The following is a 14,562-nucleotide window of genomic DNA, read 5'->3' as shown; positions in this document are numbered from 1 at the left end:
GCCTCCCTCCGGAGCCTGGTCTGCTCTGCCCGGCGTTCCGCCTCATTCGCTGATCAGGTCCGCGAATTGTCAGCGCGCTCCGGAGACTGCTGAGTCCGGGCGGCCGCCGGGCTTGCGGTGCTCCCTTGGCGGCGCCGGCCACATCCAATGTGCCCCGGCCCGCTGGGACGTGGGAAACAGCCGGTTCGGGGCAACTTGGAACTGAGGACCTGCAGAAGGGGCGTCGGTCTGCGATCAGGACTCAGCAAGGAGGGTGAGTGCCCGCGCGCAGGCGAGCGGCTTCTCTCGGCGCCGTTCGGCGGCCGGCGAACCGGGAGACCGGACGCGTCCTGGCGCTCGTCGGTCGGTCAGTCCGAGCGTGGCAGCTGTGGGAGATCAGGGCTGTGCGGGATTTACTCCGTGCCAATATGCCCACTCCCGAACTTCTTGTTTTCAAAGCATCCCAACTCGGCCCCGAACGCGATTCTGGGTACGCATCAACTTGGCGTAATTGCCATTATTAGGTCCGGACGCGCCCCTGTCCCTCTGCGGCGGCGACACCGCGCGGGGGGCGGCTTCCGTGCCCTCTGGTGTGCGGACAGCAGTTCCTAGATGGCGTGTGGACTGGAGCCTCAACATTAACCGGCGCCCCAGCCGGTGCGGCGGGGTAGCCGGGCGTCGGTATCTGAATCCGTAGGCTGAGCGAGCGTTCGTGTTCGGGGTGGGTCTTCAGCCGCCAGAAATGGAGTGACCAGCCGGGTACTGAAGCAGGGGCTTCAGTGTTTTGCAGATGGAAAGGAATTGACAGCGCTGCTGGACGTTAAACTTTGTAAAGTAATTACTTCCTATCAGCACTTGAATCCGCGCCACTCCTGAGGGGCTCGAACCTCCGGAGACATTCACCCGCGAGATATGTCTGAGGGACTTAATTAGGACCCGGGTGTGTGTCGGGGGAAGAGCCGCTCTGTCTAATGCTGCCCCTGCTCAGGAGAGACCAAGGCAATACTGCGGAAGGGTCCGCCAACTGGTCCGGTGGCGTTTGTTTGAGCACCTGTGTGTTTAAGTGATGAAGTTGTGGCAAGAACTGACAACAGAGGAGTCAAGGTTAAACCTGACACTTTGTGACTCGGTCTGGATTAGATTTTTCTTTTTCACTTTTAATGGTATAAGCAGCTTGTTTATCTGAGGGCAATTACATACACGAAGTTTATATTATTGTTGACTAAATAGAATCCAGTACAATATTTTCTTGTCATTCTTATTTGACATGAGAGTTTACTGAGAGCACTAGAAAGAGAATGGGGTCCAGAACTTGGGACTATTTAGATCTTTGAAAAATACACAAAACGTTGACATATGTAGTTATATGTGTGTAAGCGTATGTGGATATACGTATATATGTATTCATTCATATATATATATATACTTGTATATATATGTGTATGTGTACAATTAATAGGTGGATGTGGCAAAAATATGTAAAGGGGAAGCAGCCTTGAACTTTCCCAGGGTCACAGAGATGAGCCCTAGGAGCTGTGGAGTGTATGGTGGGTGTATATGTGTAAGCATGTCTCCATCTGCCTAGTCTGTCTGGGTCAGTGTTATGTCCGTGAACTTTACGAGCATTCAGTTCAATACCACTAGGTGCAGATTCGCCTTCCTGTTTTACAGCCCAGCAGCCGCCAGCCTTCCCATCTGTTAAAACATAATGTGTATACTTGAGTCAGAGTACTGGGGTGGAGGGTGAGTGGGGGGCAACCCTTTAGCAGAATCAACATGCTACAAACAAAGCCTGCCTCTCAAATTCTATTTTCACTCATTATTTTTCCTGAACTTGCAGTTTTAGTGAGGGAGAAAGGAAGAAGGGAATATTATCTCTAGAAATGACAAACTGTTTTGTGAAATAATTGTAGCCATGATTTCAGGGAGGGGGAGCTTATTGGAGAAAAAATAATCCCTCTAGAAAAAGAAATGTGGTGCTTGTCACATCACCATGCAACACTGGTTTACTGCTTTGCAGTAGTGTGTATATCAGAAACTGTTTTCTTTTTCTTCTTAAGAGAATGCATTAAAACTGAATTGTTTTGCACCAAAAAAAAAAACAAAAAACAAAAAACTTTAATAGAAGTAAATAGAGCTTTATTGCAGAGACTGGAGTTAAGACTGTCTTAGTAATTCTAATGAAACATGCTTTTAAGGAATTTATATCTTGGACATAAATTCATATTCAGCCTAATCACTAGTAGCAATGTTTCATAATTTATAGTTTAAAAATAATAAAAAGGTTTTATCACAAAAATTCTGGTGACTAAAAGGGTATGGGAGGAATATAACAGCTTAATAAGTTCCTGCAGCCAAGTGACTGATATTTTAAAAAACTATAAATTCCTTTAATAGCACAATTACTTTGGGTGACAATAAAGGCAGCATTTTTAAAAAGCATAGTTAATATTTTTCACAATAATTTTATGCTCATAATTACATTTTAATAATGGTTATCATTATGTGTGGGCAGAATAAACTGGAATGGTTTTAGGAACTCATCACAAGAAGTATTGTCTTCACTTCTTTGGTGTATATACTTATTTGGGGGCAAATACACAAATGTCTAATATATGCATATCTAAATTTCTGATGAGCTATATAGACACTGTAATTCTCCTGCCTTGATATGAATCATCCAAATCAACTGGGTTGCTCCTTAGAAATTTAGTTCTTAGACTGGACTCTAGTCTTTGGGATTCAATTCTGGGTCTAGGATGGTGCTTGGGAATCTGCATTTTCAATAGTTACCTCCATATGATTCTGACACCAGGGATTCCCTCAGGGGACTCAAGAAACACTGGAGTGGTGTTCTGTGATGTTAAAGAACATAGGTTGTGAATTGATTTAACAAATAATTGTTCAGAAATTTCCAGGTGGTGTTTACTGGCCTTGTGAAATTTATAGGTAATACATTAACTCTCTTTCCTCAACAATGGGCCCCTTTTGTCCAGTGTTTAGAGTAGTTTTGGAAACCTCAGCTATTCCTTTCCAATTTTAAGGAAGTTTGTCTTAGGAAGCAAGGTAGTTTAAGATCCCTTCCTAATCTTGTCCCCTCTACCACCAACTCCCACTCCTGGTTTCTGGGAAGTTGTGGAATGATTTGGCCAGCCGTAGTACACCTTGTCAGACATTTCTCCTTGGAAGGTAGGAGACAATGCACCTTTCTTTTTTAAAAGAGTCATTGCAGGCTGGAGGCAAGAACCAAACTGCACACTTCAGCTGAGCTAATGCAGACTTACATATCAGGGGTCTCCTTGGGAAGCTACCGCTGCTCTGTTGTTAGCCAGCAGATTGTCCCAGGCCACCCACCTAAGAGCCCAAGGATACTCATCTTTTTCTTTTTCCGTTACCAGGGATTGAACTCAGAGGAACTTAACATTGAACCACATCCCCAGCTTCTTTTTTTTTTTTTTTTTTTTTTTTTTTTAGAGACAGGGTCTCATTGAGTTGCTTAGGGCCTTGCTAAGTTGCTGAGGCTGATTTTGAACTTGGGTTTCTCCTGTCTCATCCTCCCAAGCTGCTGGGATTACAGGTGTGCACCACTGCAAATGACTAGGCATACTCATCTTCTGAAAGTCACTTAGAAGTATTTTGAAGTATTTGTCTAATTAATTGGGTGGGATTTCTTATTATCAGAGAGAGATGGGTTGAGAATTTGTTGTTACTTCTCTTTTCAGTGAAATCAGTGTGAATTTTCATTTATTAATTATTGTCAGTTTTTTATTTATCATTTGATATTGACATCTGGATCCTATTTTCCCATTTCAGAATGATATGTACAATTCTCCATAAAAGACTCCTAAATAAGATATGAAAGAGAATGGATCTGTTAAAGCCGCCCTTCCCTCTTTCTTACCATTCTAGTACCTAAAATACTAAATGACTTCTCAGAGGTCAAAGGTGCTCAGAATATTTACTTCCCTGATGACAAAAGGATGTGGGCCAGAGCATTGAACTTGAATTGTTCCAGACCATTGGATCATCACTGGGACTTTCATGGAGCAATTTCTGTTTAAAGAAGCTCTTGGCAAGCGTGTTGATAGGTCACTTATCTTAACAATCCTTTGAGGACACTGATTTTTTTCCACTTTGTTCCAGATGAGCAAACAGCAGCCACAAAAGGATAATATTTAGATCCTGTCTTTCATATTCAAATATGACACCAGTAGCTGAGAAGTTGGCTTTATGTTTTGAACTGTTTTTTATTTAGCATTGCGGTGATAAGATAGGGTTATGCTTAGTCATTTATACCATATCATCTATGTTTTTTTACTCTTTTCTTTCAGTTTTTTCATATCGATATGACCTTGTCACAGTTTTCTTAAAAACTGTTAAAGTTAACCACCATATATGATAATTGGTTCAATGACCCTGACCTTAATCAGCCAACCTTGACCTAGAGAGGCAAATAATTTGCTAAAGGTCCCAGAGTCCAATAGGAGCAAAACCTTGTGTGAATTTTTTGGAATTGTATTTTAACCTTGTACTGGTTTGTCTATTGTCATGCTGCCTAGAATGTTTTCACACTGGCAAAATAGAATTACTTATATTTTATTTGCCCAGCTTCTGCATGATCTGATAGGCTTAGAAAAGTTGAAAAGCCTGAGGTATACCACAGTCTCTGACCACACAATGGCCCTGATTTGAGCCTAGTTTAAAAAAAAAAAAAAAAAAAAAAACTTCAGTGAATTGCTGCTTTTCTTGAAACTGGGCCATAGGTCATTGCTTCTATGCAACAATTTTAACTTTTTTTTTTTTTTTGGCCATGGCATACTTCTGGTATCTAACTTTGATTTGACAAATTCTTTTCAAGTTTTTGACCCTTCTTTCCTTATCCTTATTCCCATGGTGAAGTCAACTTATAAAAAATCCACTTTTCAAGTCAATCTGTTTTGACTTCTCCTAATACTTAAATATTATCCATTTTAACAATCCTGCCTTCAAAATATTCCTTCAAGTTCCTTCCTTCGCTGTAAATTTTTGGGTCTACTAATATCTCCTAATAGAAAGCAGTCATTTGAGCTAGAGAAGTTTTACTCTAGCTTTAGCTTTGTGGATTTAATGAAATAGCGGTTTAAAAAAAAGAAAAGAAAAAGGTGAAGGTTGATATTGAAGTCATGTTGATATGTGTATCATATTAGATATCCCAGCTTATAGTGTCAGTGGGAAATTTAAGATCCAGATGAATGAAGTGACAGATGCTCTCATCTGTGGCCTCACAGACACTCCTAATACAAGCTGAAAAACGTAACCGAAGACAGCAGATCCTGGGTTTCACAAGAAAAACAAATGTTAAGCTCTGAGAAGAGAATTGGGCCAAAAGTGAAGGGTCAGGAATGGAAGTGGGATGGGGAACATGTGGGAAAGAAATACCTCTAGTAAAACGCTAGGCAGGGCGGTAAGAAATTTATAGAGGTGCGAATGGTTTGGGGTTTCTTGGGGGCATTGATTCTGTTTTATATTGTCTTCACAACTCACTCACCCTGCTTGCTTTAAATAATTTATTATAGCAGCAGGCCTTCCCCTGGTTAGTTCCTTTTTTATGTAACGTTTTCCTTCTCATCTCCGGGTCTAATCAGAGGCATATATAATAGTGTGGCTGCTCTTGAGTACTTAGGAAAATCCATGATCAATATCACTACATCATAAACCCATGGCCGTTCTGTTCTATTTTGTAGTGTTTTCTTTCCTGTTATATTAACTTGGTATCTATGTTTTAAACAATATTTTATTAATCTTTGCACAATGAGATTTCTGGTCTTACTCTTCTTGGCTGGAACTATCTTTTGAGTAATCCATCATCAGACCACCATTGATCTAATGATGTATTTATTGCTTACTATTGCAGCACTGGCAAGAAATCCAGCATGGTTCTAAAAATTTGATTAAAAAGAAATCAAGTTTTTGCAAGGTGTAGCCATCCAATTATGTTAGGCTCTGCCAAGTGTATTTTATGCTAAAATATACACACATATTTCAAGTGAGCAAAATGTGCTCTTTTTGAAGATTTTAAAAACTTTTTGCTATGAAATAAATACAACAAGAAGATGCCTTGTAATTGGAAAAATTATGAGTGTATGTCCCCACCCCAGCCAAAGTAAAGATGCAGTATTATTTTCAGATTCTACCCCTGACCACTAAAATTGATAAATTTGTTTTTTTAAATGGACAATAATAAAAATAAAGTCAATAGAACCGATCCTAGTCCTTAAGTGATATTCCAGATAATCAGCACATATAAAAATGAGCTGAAATTAATTAACAAATATTATTTGAGTACCCATCATGGGAGTACCTTTTCTTTGCTTAGCTAACTCAAAATTCAGTTCAAGGGAAGATTTTCCTTGTTCCCCTTTGGTCAATACCCTCTTTGAACAGAGCCTTTATCTTTTGTATTCTGCCCTCCAGACTGGGAGCCTCTTGAGGACAGGGACCACACTTTTCATCTTATAGTTTCTCAAGAAAGTTTACTCAAAAAAAAAAAAAAAAAGTAGTTGTTAGGTGCACTAAAGGCTACAAAGAATTATAAGTGAACATCTAAGGCCTTCAAAAAATGTACAAAAGTGTCTACCAAAAGTCTGAATATTAGCAATAACTGAATTGTAGGGCTCCACTATCAGCTTTAGTACCGATCTCAGCACTTCATACAAGATCACCTATCCCTGCCTCACCCATCTTCAAAGTCCCTTTACTTCATTCCTGCCTTGCTGCTTCATCCACTATCTTCCCGTGTGTCTTCAAGGATGTCACCAATTCCTTCCTGTCTGGGCCCTCTCCTCCCCTGGCTCCTCTTTTGTTTGCATGTCCCTTGTTATATCTTGAAAGGCTGTCAATTTGTGGGTCATGCTTTGAGATTTGGAATAGCCTTTCCTGTCCTCTGAAGTTTCAGATGTCTTTAGTTCCTTGGGCCATCAGATGCAGGTGTGACTAGGTAGCTTTGGCCATGGGTTTGGGAGACCTTTGAGGAGCCAGATGGTTCTGTGCCTAGAGGCTGCTGGTGTCCAAAGCTCAATGTGATAGGGAAGCTTTTTCTTTTTAATAGTTTTCATTTATAAATCTTCCTTTGTTCAGGATACATCCTCAACATGATCATTTTTATGACACAATCTATGGCTTATGTGAACACTACTCCTAGGGACTGTTTCTGAGGTTGTGTACAGACCGTGTTCCAGGTGGAATTTATGGTTCAACTGAATTAAGCATAACTGCGTGAAATAAAGACCTTTAAGATATCCCTTTTATATTAGATTGTATGGGTCTTTAGAGGATGCTGGAGATCAAGGACCCCTATTTTCTGTCTCACCTCGGAGATTGAACCTCACTTAATATAGATTTTTTTCTCATATCTGCCAAGAAAATATTAGAAAATTGAGTGATTACATCTACAGGTATCTAGATGTTCAAGGCCATAGAGAAGAGGAGCAATCCTGGATTAGGTTCTGGGCTCAAACACTGGTTTCATCTGGATCTTATAAGTCAGTAGCACCTGTCCCCTGCATATCCAGGACTTTCCTTTTATCTTTTAATGTGGGGTCCTGGCAAGACCTCAGGGAGGCTTCAAGTAAGGGTGTAGAGGCCAACATCTGTGGAACAATCAGCTCATTCCCTTCTCTGCAATGAGTGAATATTTTCCCTCTGGTGTTTTGCTTTGCATTTTCTCAGATCTGCTTTTCTTATCCTAGATATCAAATCTTCCTTTTACACTTTTCATAAATGCAGCACAAACAGAGGTTCTCAATCAGAAAGTTATTATCCCTTAATCTTTAATTGTCCCTAATTCCATTTCTCTTCTTAATTCAGTCCCCACCCTCCAATAATGTTTTCCTTTCTTTGATAGTCCCTTTCTCTTCTCTTCAGGTAAGAACTTCACTTTCTAAAAACCCTACTACAATCAGTGCCATCATTAATCGTTTCCCTGCAAGAATAACTGCATTCTTGACCATTATCAGAGGATTTTCTTGGAGCACTCGAATGTGTTTTTCTGATGGGATATTGCATACCACGACAGCCTTATGAGGTGCAAAAGTGATTAGCCCACAAAACCTATGTTTTTTACCTTACCATACTTACCAGTGATACCCTCCCTACCTGCCTAATCACTCTTACCAACTCCTGCTCACTTCCTGCCATTAAGGTGCACATCACAAGACTCCATTGGCAACAGACATGTTCATTACAACCAAGGAAATGAAACTTTCCTCAAATCCCAAAGAGGTACACACAGAATAGGGAGAATGAAGGTAAGCCTACCCTGATTTCTTTAAAAACAGGGTGTGTAGACTGATGTGTCTCTTGTCCAATTCTTAACTTCTTGTTCACTAACCATAGCATGTTTCTCTTTGAGGCTGGGTTGTTAATTGCTTTGTAACCAATGTCAACACTTGTCACTTTTTCTTTCCCTTCAGAATTATTGCCAGTGAGCTTCAGTTTTCTTTTCTTCATTAATTTTTGGTTTTGGTGTTTCAGTTTGTTTTTCCTGACTTATCTAATTAAGTAGTGTTGTTTCTAACCTCTTCATGTATTTTTCTACCACTTTCCTACCCCTGATAATATCTCACAGTTAGATACCATCATCACATTGAATGAATTTCCACTTTTGCTGCAGATTAGTAATGAATACATTAAATGGAATCCTGATGGTGACCCTTTCAAGAACAAAGACATCATTTACTATTCTGCTTTAATTATGGTGTCTTAGCGAATTTTCACCAGTTATAATATTCACTCCATTTTCTGAGTAATGTTTCTCAAATACTATGTGAAATTATAAAATCTGTATGCATTACACTTTCTGCTCTCCATTATGTGCTAAATTTAAAATTCTATAATTTTCTTATAGGAAAAATGCTTATTAGACTGGAATGGTTAATTTGATATCCAGCCATACTGTTTTTCACTTATTGTGAACCATTAGACATTTATGTAATCTGTTATTGTTCACATTCTCAATCCCCACCATCAGCTCCACAAGAAGTAATCCTACGCCAGCTCTTCCTTTCACCTACTTAATCTGTGTTTTTCACAAAATGAATTTTGCTGATCCCTGATATTTTCATTTTTAAAAAATTCTACATAGCAGAAAAAAGTAAATGATATCCCTTGATGGTGTCTTTGTTTGGGCTAACCATGACAAAATACCTTAGATTATTTAATTTATAGATAACCGAGATTTATTGTTCTCTGTTTCGTAAGCTGGGAAGTCCAATATTAAGGTGCTGGTGGATTCAGTATCTTCCAAGGTCCCTCTTCCTCATAAATGGCACCTCTTCATTGTCAGCTCACATGGAAGAGAGGGGACTAGCTAGCTGTCTGGAGTCCCTTTTATAAGGGAACCATGAAGGCAGAGCCCTCATGAACTAATCACTTCCCAAAAGTCCCACTTTCTAATACTGTCACATTTAGGGATTACCTTTCAATGTATGAATTTGGGGGTGGGGGGGGACAAACATTCATACCATAGTAGATGGTTAGAATGTTTTTGTCTTTCCTTTTCAGATAATCTACCTCCTGACTCCTTCTCTGGAGTGCTTCTTCCCTAGTTCTCTTGTCCAGCGAAGTATGACACTTCTTTTGATTCCCTAACATCTGGCCTGTGCCTGGGTCTGTGATAGTCCATGTGATCTCTTTTGAAACTTGTAATTAATTAGATAAAGATGGAGTTGGCAACCTTAAGGAATAAAAGATTCATGAGAAGTATGCTTCTTGGGAGAAGAACAGATATCCCAAATGGGTGGGAGGCAAAAGTAAAATTCTTTTTTTTGGGCGGTACTGGGGGATTGAACCCAGGGCCTTGAGCTTGCAAGGCAAGCACTCTACCAACTGAGCTATCTCTCCAGCCCCCAAAGTTCTTTAAACAAATAGGGAAAGCCATAGACTATTTGGTCCTGGATGTATTTGGTCCAAAATATCATCTTGTTTTGATTTCTAAAGTGTTTCCCCTTGGGATTTTCTGGTCAACTCTTCCAGTGTTGCAAATTAAAATGTTCTTATCCTTATCTCAGGGTTCTTGGAATTCATTGAACTAGAATCTGAGTCCTTGTTCCAATCCTAGACCTTTTCAGGGTCAGAGAAATGAGTGATTTTTTTTTTTCCAGAATTGAACTGTCCACATGGAGGTAATAGAGTACACTTACTAAGAGATCTGCTGCATATAAAACAAAAGACTCCAACTCAAATTGGCATGCATAGTAAGGCAATGTATTATCCTATATGAGAAACAGAGCAGGTGGCAGGATTGGTTGATCCACTGACCTTCATCATCAAGGAGGCAGGTCCCTTTCTCCTCTCTGCCTCTGTTGTCCTTGGGGACTAGTTAACTCTAGGACTAGTCCTTTTCATACTCATAAGATGGTTGTAGTAGTTCAAATGTCTCTTGTAGCCATGACACTATCTAGAGCACAGAAAATGGAACCATCCCCTGCATTCCAGGGTCTTCTTTTGAAGACTATGAAAAAATTACTAAGAAAACTCCCAGGGGGGCCCTCACTCACTGACCAGACTGGTTCACATCCCTATCTCTCAGTCACTAGCAGGGGATCATTACCTGAGAGATAAGATGAATGTGAACAAACTCAGGATTCTCTTAGCTAGAAAGATGTATGGGGTGTGTGTGTGTGTGTGTGTGTGTGTGTGTGTGTGTGTGTGTGTTGGAGGAGGTGAGGTGGGAAAGGTAGATGTTCTCAGGCATCTCTATAAGTGCCTTGTGACTTGGAAAATAACTGTGAAATTCGCTTCTTGATTGCTGTGTGATTGGTAGATACTATTGAATGACTACACATTTCTGGACACAAAAGGGCAAGGCCTAGGTAGACAGAAAAAAAAAGCCACAATACAGACCAAATTAAAGGACAAAGAAACGAGCCAAATCAATAATTGTCCTGATTAGAATCACAATAAACCCTAATGAATTTGAATGTACTAATTTATGTCATTTAATCCTCAATAAGTATATGATCTTTACTGAATAAAAAAGAGTTTAAAATAACTTACTTGTTTGTAAATAATTCTAAATTTCCGGTATGTTATTTTGCATTATAGTCCTATTTAAATGTAAACTTTTTTGTTAACTTCATTTATATATTATATATTATATATTTATATTATATATTATATTAACAAGACTCATAGTTACTGATGATTACAACTCACTATTGTTGAGGGCCCTTTCATAAATTAGAACTTTAGCATCCAAGAAGAGCTAGTAATTTGCTCATGCCACACAATGTATAAATTGCTGTGCTAGGATTTGGACTTAGATTCCTCTGCCTATCCCTTCCTACTCTCCATGACTTCCCTTCACTTGGAAAACAGTCCCAGGTCTACCAGGGGCTGCAGGGCATTGGGTGATAAGGTCCTGATCAAAACTCCAAACTGTGTGACCTTATTACTCACCCTGTTGCCCTCACTCAGTTTTCCAACTGTATGTCTTCCTCGTTAGTCTAATAAGGCAGTCCCATTCCTACTTGTGAACCTTTGCATTTGCTCTTCCCTCTGCTTAAATCACACATCTGTGGGTCTTACAGCTACATCCTCCCCTTCAGGTCTTTAAATGTCTCCTCTAACAGATCTCTCTTGTTTTTATCTGTCTCTTCCACTAGAACATAAATTTCATGAGTGCTGAAACTTGTAGTAAAATGAATGAACAAACAAGTGAATAAGTTAATGAATGAATGAATATTTATAAGTTTTGATCTCTAATAATCCATAATCAGTGTTTATCTGTCTTTATTGCCTTCCCCAAGAAGAAGGTGAGATATCAATTGTCATTTAAACTTAAATACATCCATCTCATATTTTTTCCTATAAAATTTGAGGACGGGGCTGGGGTTGTGGCTCAGTGGTAGCATACTTGCCTAGAGTGTGTGAGGCACTGGGTTTGATTCTCACCACTGCATATAAATAAATAAATAAATAAATAAATAAATGTCTATTGACACCTAAAAAATATTTTTTAAAAAAGTTGAGGACTAATAAAACCTACATTGTATTCTGTTTGAGGGCAAAAATAGATATGGATGACAAAATGCTTTAGAGAAGATACACTTACTATGGTAGGATTATGTCGGAGTTTTAAGAGAGCCTAAAATAAGAGGGAACTTGAGTCATACTTTCTAGGTGTTTAATAATTTATTAAGGATACCACCAATACTTTTATTTTGGCATAAGCCCTTAAAAAATTAAGTTACTTCTAAGGCTGAGTTATAAACTGGGAGAAATTATAATTGCATGATCATTTGCAATGGCAGATTCACTTAAACAAAATAAAATTGTTTTCTTGGCGTACACATAATTTTTCATTTGAACTCATGTATCTGCTAAAATGATTTCTTCTCAGAACTGTGTTCTTAATTATTTTGAAGTAATTATGAAGGTGCAAATTGAAAACTAGCTTTACCTTACATATTAATTTCTAAGGCGTTGACAGAAGTGAAACAGTGCTTCTCTGCAAAGTCCCTTTTCTCTAGCTTTCACCTTCCTCACTAAAGTTGTTTTGTGGTATTTGTTATTGTTCTTCTTCTTTAACTGTTTTTCTTTGGGTTGTGGTGTCATTTGCTAACTATGTTGTGAGGCCTTATTTTTGAAACTTGTAGTGTGAGTGTCTGAGGCTCATTTGACTTTGATAAGAACTTCACATTCCCCTCCTCCCTGTTCATCTTCCCGAGGCTCTCCCCAGGTGCCCACACAAGATCTGGTGGTTCTGCACATCATATCAGTCTAAATCCTCTTGTCATTATTTTCTGTCTCCTGATGTTCTCACTCTCAGAAAAACCTGTTAGAGTCACTTACAATGATATATACTTCTGAGTTAAACTCCCCATATTGGATTTCCAAAAACAAATCTAAATTTTATGGTGAGTAAAAACACATCTGTATTTAGAGTCATTTTTAATCCAGTTCTTGCAGATTGTTTTTAGGTTATGCCTCAGAAACAAGTCATAAAAAATGGACGGGAAAGAAAGGGAAGAGGATATTATGCTGTTTGCCTGGTACTATGTATGCTAGTTGGGAACCCCTTTCTTCCTCCCTTTATTCTCATTTTATAACCTGAATATAGTTGGATGTATAATTGTGTGAATTTATAAGGAGCCAGGTGAAAATGAGATCAGTAATTAAAGGACTGAGTCGATGAACCATTATTATTTAGGTTCAACAGGTGTTTGGTCTATGTAAGCTCTTGACAGCCTGCCTTTGACAGGGCAGTTTTCATATACAATAGATTGGCTCTTTTTATGGATCAACTGAAGTTCCCCCCACCTTTTTTTTTTCTTTTTTCTTTTAAGGCTGTGTGGGTGAGAAACAGCATGAGGCTATAGAAAATATATAGCAAAAGCAGTAGCTATGAGAAAGAATCCATAATGGGTGCACACATTGCTGGAGTATTTCCCAAGTACTTTGTGGGATGGCAGTAGGTTTCTTTGGCTGAGGCAAAGTGGAACATGTGCTTTTCCATGTGTGAGCACCATGATTTGAAAGGTCCTTTATGATTCACAAAAGCAGCTGCTTTTGAGTTGGTGTAGTTATGGAGTTTGGGAAATTCATTTAAATAGGTGTATTGCAGACTCCCGACATCTGTTCTGGAGATTTGGTTGGGTTTTTAGGAACTTGCTTATTCACAAGTGACACAGAACAAGTATTCTTCATTAGAGCATTAACCCTTTGCTTGTTTCTTTAGGGTTTGTGGATCAAAGTAACAAGAAAAGACAAAAATTTTAAAGAGTCATTTGCTGTGTTACTTACATTTGCAAGGATGGCCTTCTTAATTTTAAAAACTATGAATAGCAGTTTTACTTTGTCTAGTAAAACATTATTGAATTACCCTCAGACATATTTTGTTGTGTTGAAAATCTTTCTTGTTATATATTTATATCCTTGGGGCATTATTTTTCAGTGAGTTTTTAGTTTGGTGCACAGTTTTACCTTAGGAAAACTGAATCCTTCTATATTTCTGTTCCATCTCTAAATGTTAGTTTTTGTCTACTCTTTTTGTCATTATGAAGTTATTTTCATTTTTCTAAGGATTTTAGACCTAAATGATACTAGCAGTATTGTTTCCTATCAGTCACTTTCAATGAAGGTCATTTGTGACCAGTTCTTCAAATGAGAAAATAAATAACTAGGATATGATTTGCTTTTTGCTAGTTGGTTTTCAATTTATTAAACACTGGCATAATTTAGCATTTTCACCATTTCCTTTAAAACAAACATGAAGTCTTTGTTTTTAATGGATGTTAGGTATTGTGTTTCTAAATGACAAAGCTAAAAGAATATTGCCACAAAACAAGATGAGTGTGGATATCTTGAGCTAGAAATCATCTGAAATGTTTCATGGCTACATTTTGTGCTAAATATAAAAATAATTGTGTTGCCCATGTGTGAACATCAAAAAGCCCCAGTTGGAAAACCACATGGTGTAGCAAGTAGGTCACTATTGATGGTAGAACATGAGACAGGAAATGTCAGAGCTAAGATTAGAGGCCCAAGCAATATGTCTCGCCATGCTTGCTGCATTGGTCGTCCAAAGAAGTAGAAGGACTCGAC

The 14,562-nt window shown here is 38.7% G+C and overlaps 1 protein-coding gene across 2 annotated transcripts in view; it reads left to right on the top strand.

Annotated features, from left to right (window-relative positions):
- The window catches only part of MARCHF3 (membrane associated ring-CH-type finger 3), a 180,040-nt gene that overhangs the window by 39,900 nt on the left and 125,578 nt on the right, over window positions 1–14,562 (top strand). Inside the window, exon 1 of one of the 2 annotated variants that reach the window (XM_079144667.1) lies at window positions 38–253. The exons of the other annotated variant lie outside the window; for it this stretch is intronic. The gene's annotated coding sequence lies outside the window, so the exon portion shown is untranslated. Of the gene's footprint in view, window positions 1–37; window positions 254–14,562 lie in introns of those variants that run through there. 2 annotated transcript variants of the gene reach the window in all.

This window comes from Sciurus vulgaris (assembly GCF_902686455.1).
Source record: "Sciurus vulgaris genome assembly, chromosome: 6".
NCBI classification, from domain to species: domain Eukaryota; kingdom Metazoa; phylum Chordata; class Mammalia; order Rodentia; family Sciuridae; genus Sciurus; species Sciurus vulgaris.
This window is presented reverse-complemented; position numbering and strand designations above follow the sequence as displayed.